Source organism: Austrofundulus limnaeus, unplaced genomic scaffold, assembly GCF_001266775.1.
Source record: "Austrofundulus limnaeus strain Quisiro unplaced genomic scaffold, Austrofundulus_limnaeus-1.0 Scaffold175, whole genome shotgun sequence".
NCBI lineage: Eukaryota > Metazoa > Chordata > Actinopteri > Cyprinodontiformes > Rivulidae > Austrofundulus > Austrofundulus limnaeus.
In genome coordinates this window covers 49,724-56,619 of record NW_013952577.1, presented here as the reverse complement: position 1 = coordinate 56,619, position 6,896 = coordinate 49,724, and the positions used below count along the sequence as shown (strand labels likewise).

Genomic DNA, 6,896 nt, shown 5'->3' with positions numbered 1-6,896 from the left:
TATATATATATACTGTATATACTGTATATAAACCCCAGGATCCAAATGTCTTTTTCTGTGCGGTTGTGAACATGCATATAAATACAAGATTTCTCCAGTGGAATATTAAATAGTGACTGTGGAAACCCACAGACCCAACCCCCAAGACCCAAGTCAAATATAAGGGGGACCAGAGCCACAGACCCTGAGAGAGACCCCAGGCACCGAGCCCCCAAGGCCACCTGCGCAGCAAGAACTACCCACCCACCCCCAGAGAGAATCACAGGAGAGAACCAGGAGAGCCCCACCAGCAACCACACGCAGAACCCACAGGGCCAACAGCTATGACCACAGGCCCCGCCAGCCCCCGCCACACTGGAACAGAACCAGGCATGGACACAGTAACCCAGATCCACAGGGTGCACCCCCCGCTCCACCAGGTCATGGCCCAACAGGGCCAGAGGACCCATGCCCCACCAGGCAGTCACCAGGCGGTCACCAGGCCGAGCCGGCACATGCCCCAGACACTGAGAGCCACCAGCCACCGGCGGGCAGAGGCACACCCCACCAGAGGGCAGCGCTGCCAGGGGCAGAGCCCACCACTAGCAGAGGGCTCTCAGGTGAACCAAATGAGGGGGCAGCCCGAGTCCCGGCCTGACAAATACTCACTCATTCACAACCACAATCACACAGTCCCACCCTCATTCTCACACCCACTCATTCAAAGACAGACAAGAAGAATGCCACACCCCACTCACACTCCCGATACACACTCTATACCCCCCAGGTCCAGGACACGTACCCGCCCCCTACAGAGGGCAGGCCATATCTGAACCCAGGAGGCAAGCCCATTCATTTTGGGGTGTGGAAGAGCAAACAGCCAAGGCCCGGCCCGGGCTGCACCAGGCCAGCCTGCCGGCCCCCCGCCACAGCAAAGCAACACCCCCAACCACCCCCACACCCCGCCAACGGCCAGGCCAAGCGCACACCCCCAGCTGACCACCAGCCAGACTCCGGCAGCCACCCCAGCCAGCGGGCTAACCATGGCAACCAGGGGCCACAATCCGAGAGCCCGAACAACCCCGGGGAAGACAGACTGCCAGCCACCACCCCCCAGCACCCCCCCAGGACCCCAAATCCATCCGCAGCCCAGGACCCCACCAGATGGTCCGGCTTCTGGTTTGTTTAATTCAGCTCTGCTTTGTTTATTTTTTTCCAATATTCAGAATGTTTCAGTGCAGATTAATCCCTGAACCAACAACTGTTTTATATGTCTTTTAATTCGTATGTCCCTTTGAACAAATAGGGTCTCTTTCTTCAAAAGTGACGTATGATTTTGAAACATTTGAATTTCAAGGATTATTTCTCTCCTGGGATTAAAGGAACTCTCTATCTGTTGTGCTTAATGAAACATTTTAAAGAGCAAGCCCAAGAATGAGGCTGTTTTTCTGAGTTTGTGAAAAGCTGACCTTTTAAAAATTCAAGGTTTTACCCAGCAGGAGTTATTAAATGATCAAAGGAAGATGAAAACGAGCCCCACAAATTCCATTTATTATTCAGTATTGTTTTAAATACAACAAGAACAAGCAAACACATAATGTTGAAATCGTTTTAGGATCCTAAAGCTTTAGCTTGATATCTGAAAACTAATGATTAATGTAAAACTGACAGACTTGCTGACATTTTTTTTAAATGTCAGTTGTTTAATTGTAAAACTGAATCAGTTGTAGGTGCTCATCCAATCATTTTCTTCAAATTTCCAGTTAGGGTCAGGGACTCCGTGTTACTTCCCGGCTCTCTCGTCTCCGATTAGCTCATCCCAACCGGACCAGCCATCGAAGGATGTTCTAACCTCCAAGTGTATTTGTCCGTCCTGTAAACCTCTCCTGCCCCAACCGCCAAGATCTTCATCTGTGAACAAGCGAAGAACCTGCTGTCTTCCTCCCCTGAGGATCTCCTTGTGCCTGAGCTCCATGAAGCTCAGAAACGTTTCCGACAGCAGCGGCAAGACGTAGCCGGTTTGACAAGTCTGGAAAGTCCTGCACCAGTGGTTCCTGAGTCTTCTGAGCCAACACCCGTACAGTCATGCTTTGTATTGGGGAGACGACACAATAATTGGGGGAAAAAAGCTTCTCCAGTGCCCAGCTTGCCTGAGCTCCCCAGCAGGGTTCTGATGCTTCCTCATGCAATCTGTGAACCCCTAGAGGGCATGTGTGGTCTCGTTGCATGTTATAGCTACCAAGGTGGTCTCCACGTCCATTGTAGGTCTGTAGTGGCTGAATATCCACTTATCAAGATGAAAAATAAAGAGGAGACATCGATTCTTGGCCAGCCAGAGGGATTTATTTGAGTTCAGTCAGTAACGAGCTTCAACCGACAGATCAGCCTTCCAACTGAACTGACGCAGTTAGAAAACCATAAGCTTTTATACCCAAGTTGTTTGTGCCAATACAAAGCCAGGAAAGGATGGACCTTCCCAGAAATGGGTGGAAATATAACACCACCCAATAGAACCCCTTATGATGTCAACTTTTCCAGGATATTACACAAGATGTTTTCGTGACCCCTATTCTGACCTTTTGTTCTCAAAGTTACTGCTAAAGCCTCAACAGGTCCTCCTCTGGTTTCCTTCCCCACTGCAGCTGCCCCTCCTGTGGCCTCTACCCCTGCCACAGCATCTCCTGGCCCCCCATCTGCTGCAGTTTCCTGTAGGGTCTCATCTCCCACATCGACTCCTAAATCTCTTGGTTCCATGTCTGTTCCCGAGTCTCCTACATCTGCTGCAGCTCAACCTGTGTTCCTGTCTGGTCCAGAGTCTCAGGGTCCCACATCTGTTCCAGGTCCATCTTCATCTCCTGGTTCATCACAATCTACCTCCCCTGGTCTACCTAAACCATCCTCCTACGTGGATCCAGGATTACCCGAGCGTTCTACCTGAGCCTCCTGGGCCCGCTACATCCTCAGCTCCTGGGTCTGTTACTGCTCCTGGTCCACTTACGTCCTCTGCAGGGTCTCCAGCTCCAGAGTCCCCAGTCTTTTTGGCAAGATTCTTCTGGCCCCTGGTCCATTCTCTGCTTCTCGCTCCTGGTTCTTCATCCAGTTCTGAGTCTCCCATGGATCCAGAGTCTTTGTTGCTTCATGTCGGGCAAGCCCCGGGATGCCCACCATGCCCTACGGACCACCCTAGTTATGTTCTTTGTGTTTTGTTTAGTGCCCTCTTTTCTGTGTTTGCCCCCTCCTCCCACCCAAGTCAAGTGGGGGTGGGGGGTCCTGTCATTGTTAGTTTTCCTGAGCTCTCTTTTTGTTTTGTTATTTTGTCTGTTTTGGCTTTTATTCCTAAGTTTATTTATTTCTTCTATTTATGTTTGTTTCTTTGTACCCTCAGTCATCTTGCTGTGCTTCCCTTCAGTCAGTTAACCATCCACACCTGTCGCCACTCCTAATCAGTCCTGCTGTCTCCATTAGTGTCATCAGTCTTTACATTCAGTCCTGTGTCACCACCCATCAGATCAGCATTGCCCATCCTCCCCGTGTGTTCTTGGTTCTTCTCTCACCTTTATTGTAGGTTTTGCTGCCACACTGGCCTTTGTTTTTTATTTTTCATTTATGTGAATAAACAGTTTTACTTTATGTTCCTTGAGTCTGTCTGCATCCCGGGTCCTTTTGCTGACTAAAACTTCGCACAGATAAACCTTGTTTAAGCAACTCATTCCCTCGTGTTTAGAAAACCACCATTGGAGTTGTGTCATATCAACACCTTTGTATTTGTTGAAAAGATAATGAAACAATCTCTAAAATAAAATGCACCATAAACACACTGAAGAAAAATCTTCATCATTTTTTTCCTTTACTGCTCGTTCTTCTTTTTTTTGCACTTTAAATAGTTTTCAAGGGTTTACCTATTTTGTATGAAAAGCAGGTTTTAGCAATTTTTTGTCATTGTCCCAACGTGTGGTTAGAACACATCTGATGTAAAAAAAAATTTTTTTATTTTTGATTTCTCAGTCCTTTCACCTGTTTCTATGCTCTTGAGATAAACAACATATTTGTCCTTATTTCAACAGTTTTTTTTAAAGGCTTATGATATTCTTGCTAAGTTTGAAGTAGCTTTTGTGCATAAACTGCAAAATATAAATAAACCTGCTATGATTTAATTTACATGACTTTCAACAATTCATTTTGATTGTTTGAATAAAATGTAGCATTTCCAGAACTAAACTGGGTCAACATTTTCAGAAAACAGATATACAGGCAGCAGCAAGTAAAACCAGGGAAATAATAATAAAAAAAGAATCTGAAGAATATTAAATCTTTTGGCTTTTATTAACATTTAATGAATATCTACTTTGATCTTTGTTAGAAGTAGGAAAAGAAACTCATTTGTTCAATTAAAGATTGGGATAAAATGAGGTGTCAGAGATCCTTTATCAGCTTTGAAGGTGTCTTGTGTAGCACTTTGTGAATTAAATGCTATTTTCTTCTCTGAAGGATGCAGCTTTAATATTTGACACAGTTCATATCGCTTTATTCTCCTGCAGTAGTTTTTATTCACACATGAACACAGTCTTTAGATCAAGGTTAGACTTCAGGGGAAAGTGTTTTACAGACATTTAGACACAGTTATGCATACAGAAAGTCAAATATAGCATAAGGTGAATCTATATAAACTGTTGTTCTAGAGGGATCAGATGTTCTTGTCTTTTGTTTTGTTAATAACATAGATTTTTTTGTTTTATGAACTAATTCTAGAAAAAAGGGGCAGATATTATAAGATTTTTTTTCTTCTCTCTGCTGCCTTTCATTTCATTTTATTTGTGATTTTGATATACATATATATATTTTCTCTCATTTTTTATATTTTTCTTTTTATTCTATATTATATATATAATTATTGGTTTTGTTTTAATGAAATGAATAAAGAATTGAAACTGAAACTGAAATAAATATTTTACATGGTACCTAGACGTGTATTGGTCCATGGAGCTGCAGCAGTACGTGATGATGATGATGATGATGATGATGATGATGATGATGATGATGATGAACAGGTGGAAATATTAACCATCAGCTCAAAAATGTCCCAATATTATAGATCATGTCTGTTTAAGTTTTGTCTGAGTAATAAAAACTTTTGCTTTTGTCTCTGGCAATAAAACATCTTTGTAAAATAATCATCCGGTGTTCCCCGTGTTTAAACCACAGACGGTGAGAACAAGCAAAAAGAACAAACAGATTTTAAATGGTTTTGTCAGGGCAGATGCATTAATCCTAATTTTGTGTCAGAATTACAACAATAACATCCCTTTCAGTGGTAAAATTGTCTTTGTGCATGATGAGAACTCGTCTCCAGGATTGAGTTTTGCTCAAACAAAGATGAATCATCTGAAACATATATAGGAAGTGATGATGCTCTCTCTGCTTGTCAAGGGCCAGAAAACAAATATTAATCTAAATCTGGTGCTTTGATAGCCTCATGATGTTCCCCCTCAGCGAGCAGCCACAGCGGACGTCCACGTGGATTTTTCATTTTCTTGTGAGGAAATAAAAAAAAAGCTTCATCAATTAGGACCCCGCCAACGAGGGAGGTCTTTGTTTCCATGGAAACATAGTTGGTTGGCTAGCAACCTGTACCACCACCTCTGTCTTCATTGTGGTAATTTTCTCAGATTCTGTGTCCTTTTTTTATTCAGGAATGAACAAAAAATCTCGTTTATGTCAGTTTTTATAGTGGTTTGTTCATCTTTTTGGAAAAAAAATTTAAAAGAAAAATCTGTCATGACTGACAAGCGTTTGAAATATTAAGCATTATTAGTCATTTATTTTTAGAGTTTCTCAAGATAGTTTGGGTCATCGTTTTGCACACGAGTATTCATTTGTTTTAAATAGAAACAGAGATATTTCTCTCTGTAACAGCGCAGGCACAGTTGATGTGTAGGTATGTGTGACTTTGATTGGATGCGTGACTCAGAGATGTCCAAATGTACTTTTGAGCCTTCTGGAGGTGTCTGCAGTGACAGAGTCTGTGATTAGATTTGCCCACATGAATATTTCAGTGGTGTTTATGCTCCCACATGCCCTTTTCCACTAACACCCAAGCAGGGTTCTGTAAAGACTTGTTGTTTGATGAGAAATCACAAAGGGCAGCCATGTTGGAACAATCGTTAAGGTCAATTCAACCAGTTCATTATCAGGATTCATGTGGGCGGTTTTGACATTGATGGGGGATTACATGAAGATTAAAATCTGGATTTTTTTTTTTTTGTGATGACTTCTAGACTTTGATTCAACCTTTCAAAAAGAGCTTAGGCTGAATAAATCTGGATTATCTTTGTATATAACTTTGAAAACAACTCCCATTTGTCTTCAAGCCATCACCTTCTGTTACTATGATGTTTTTGTCTTTTTCTTTAAAAAAACATGAAAAAGCTTTTCGTGACTGATTTCTTACGATTTATAAAAAGGGACTGAATAGTGTATTATAGTGAGGACATCTTTTTAAAGTAAAATGGTACTGAACTTATAGAGCGCTTTTCAAGTCCCTCCGGACCCCAAAGCGCTTTACACTAACAGACATTCACCCATTCACACTCTCATTCACACACTGATGATGGCAAACTACACTGTAGCCACAGCTGCCCTGGGGCACACTGACAGAAGCGAATAACAATATTAAAAGGGGCAATATTATGCGTTTCTCAGGAATATAATTAAACTCCACTGTAATAAATTAACGTTGTCACCTTCAGGTGTTATTAAAATGTTGTTTTTATGTTTAAATAGAAAATAAACTTGACTTTTCATCATATCTGTTTCTACACACCTTAAAATTGGCCTCTGTCTCTTTAAGAACTTCCTTTTGCTTCTGTCCCGCCCATTTCAGCACAGGGCTGTGTGTGTGTGTGTGTGTGTGTGTGTGT

General features: G+C 42.5%; 1 protein-coding gene across 1 annotated transcript in view; it reads left to right on the top strand.

Moving 5' to 3' along the window:
* si:ch211-113g11.6 (semaphorin-7A) overlaps positions 1-6,896 on the top strand; it is a 53,137-nt gene that overhangs the window by 8,055 nt on the left and 38,186 nt on the right. The gene's annotated exons all lie outside the window — the stretch shown is intronic.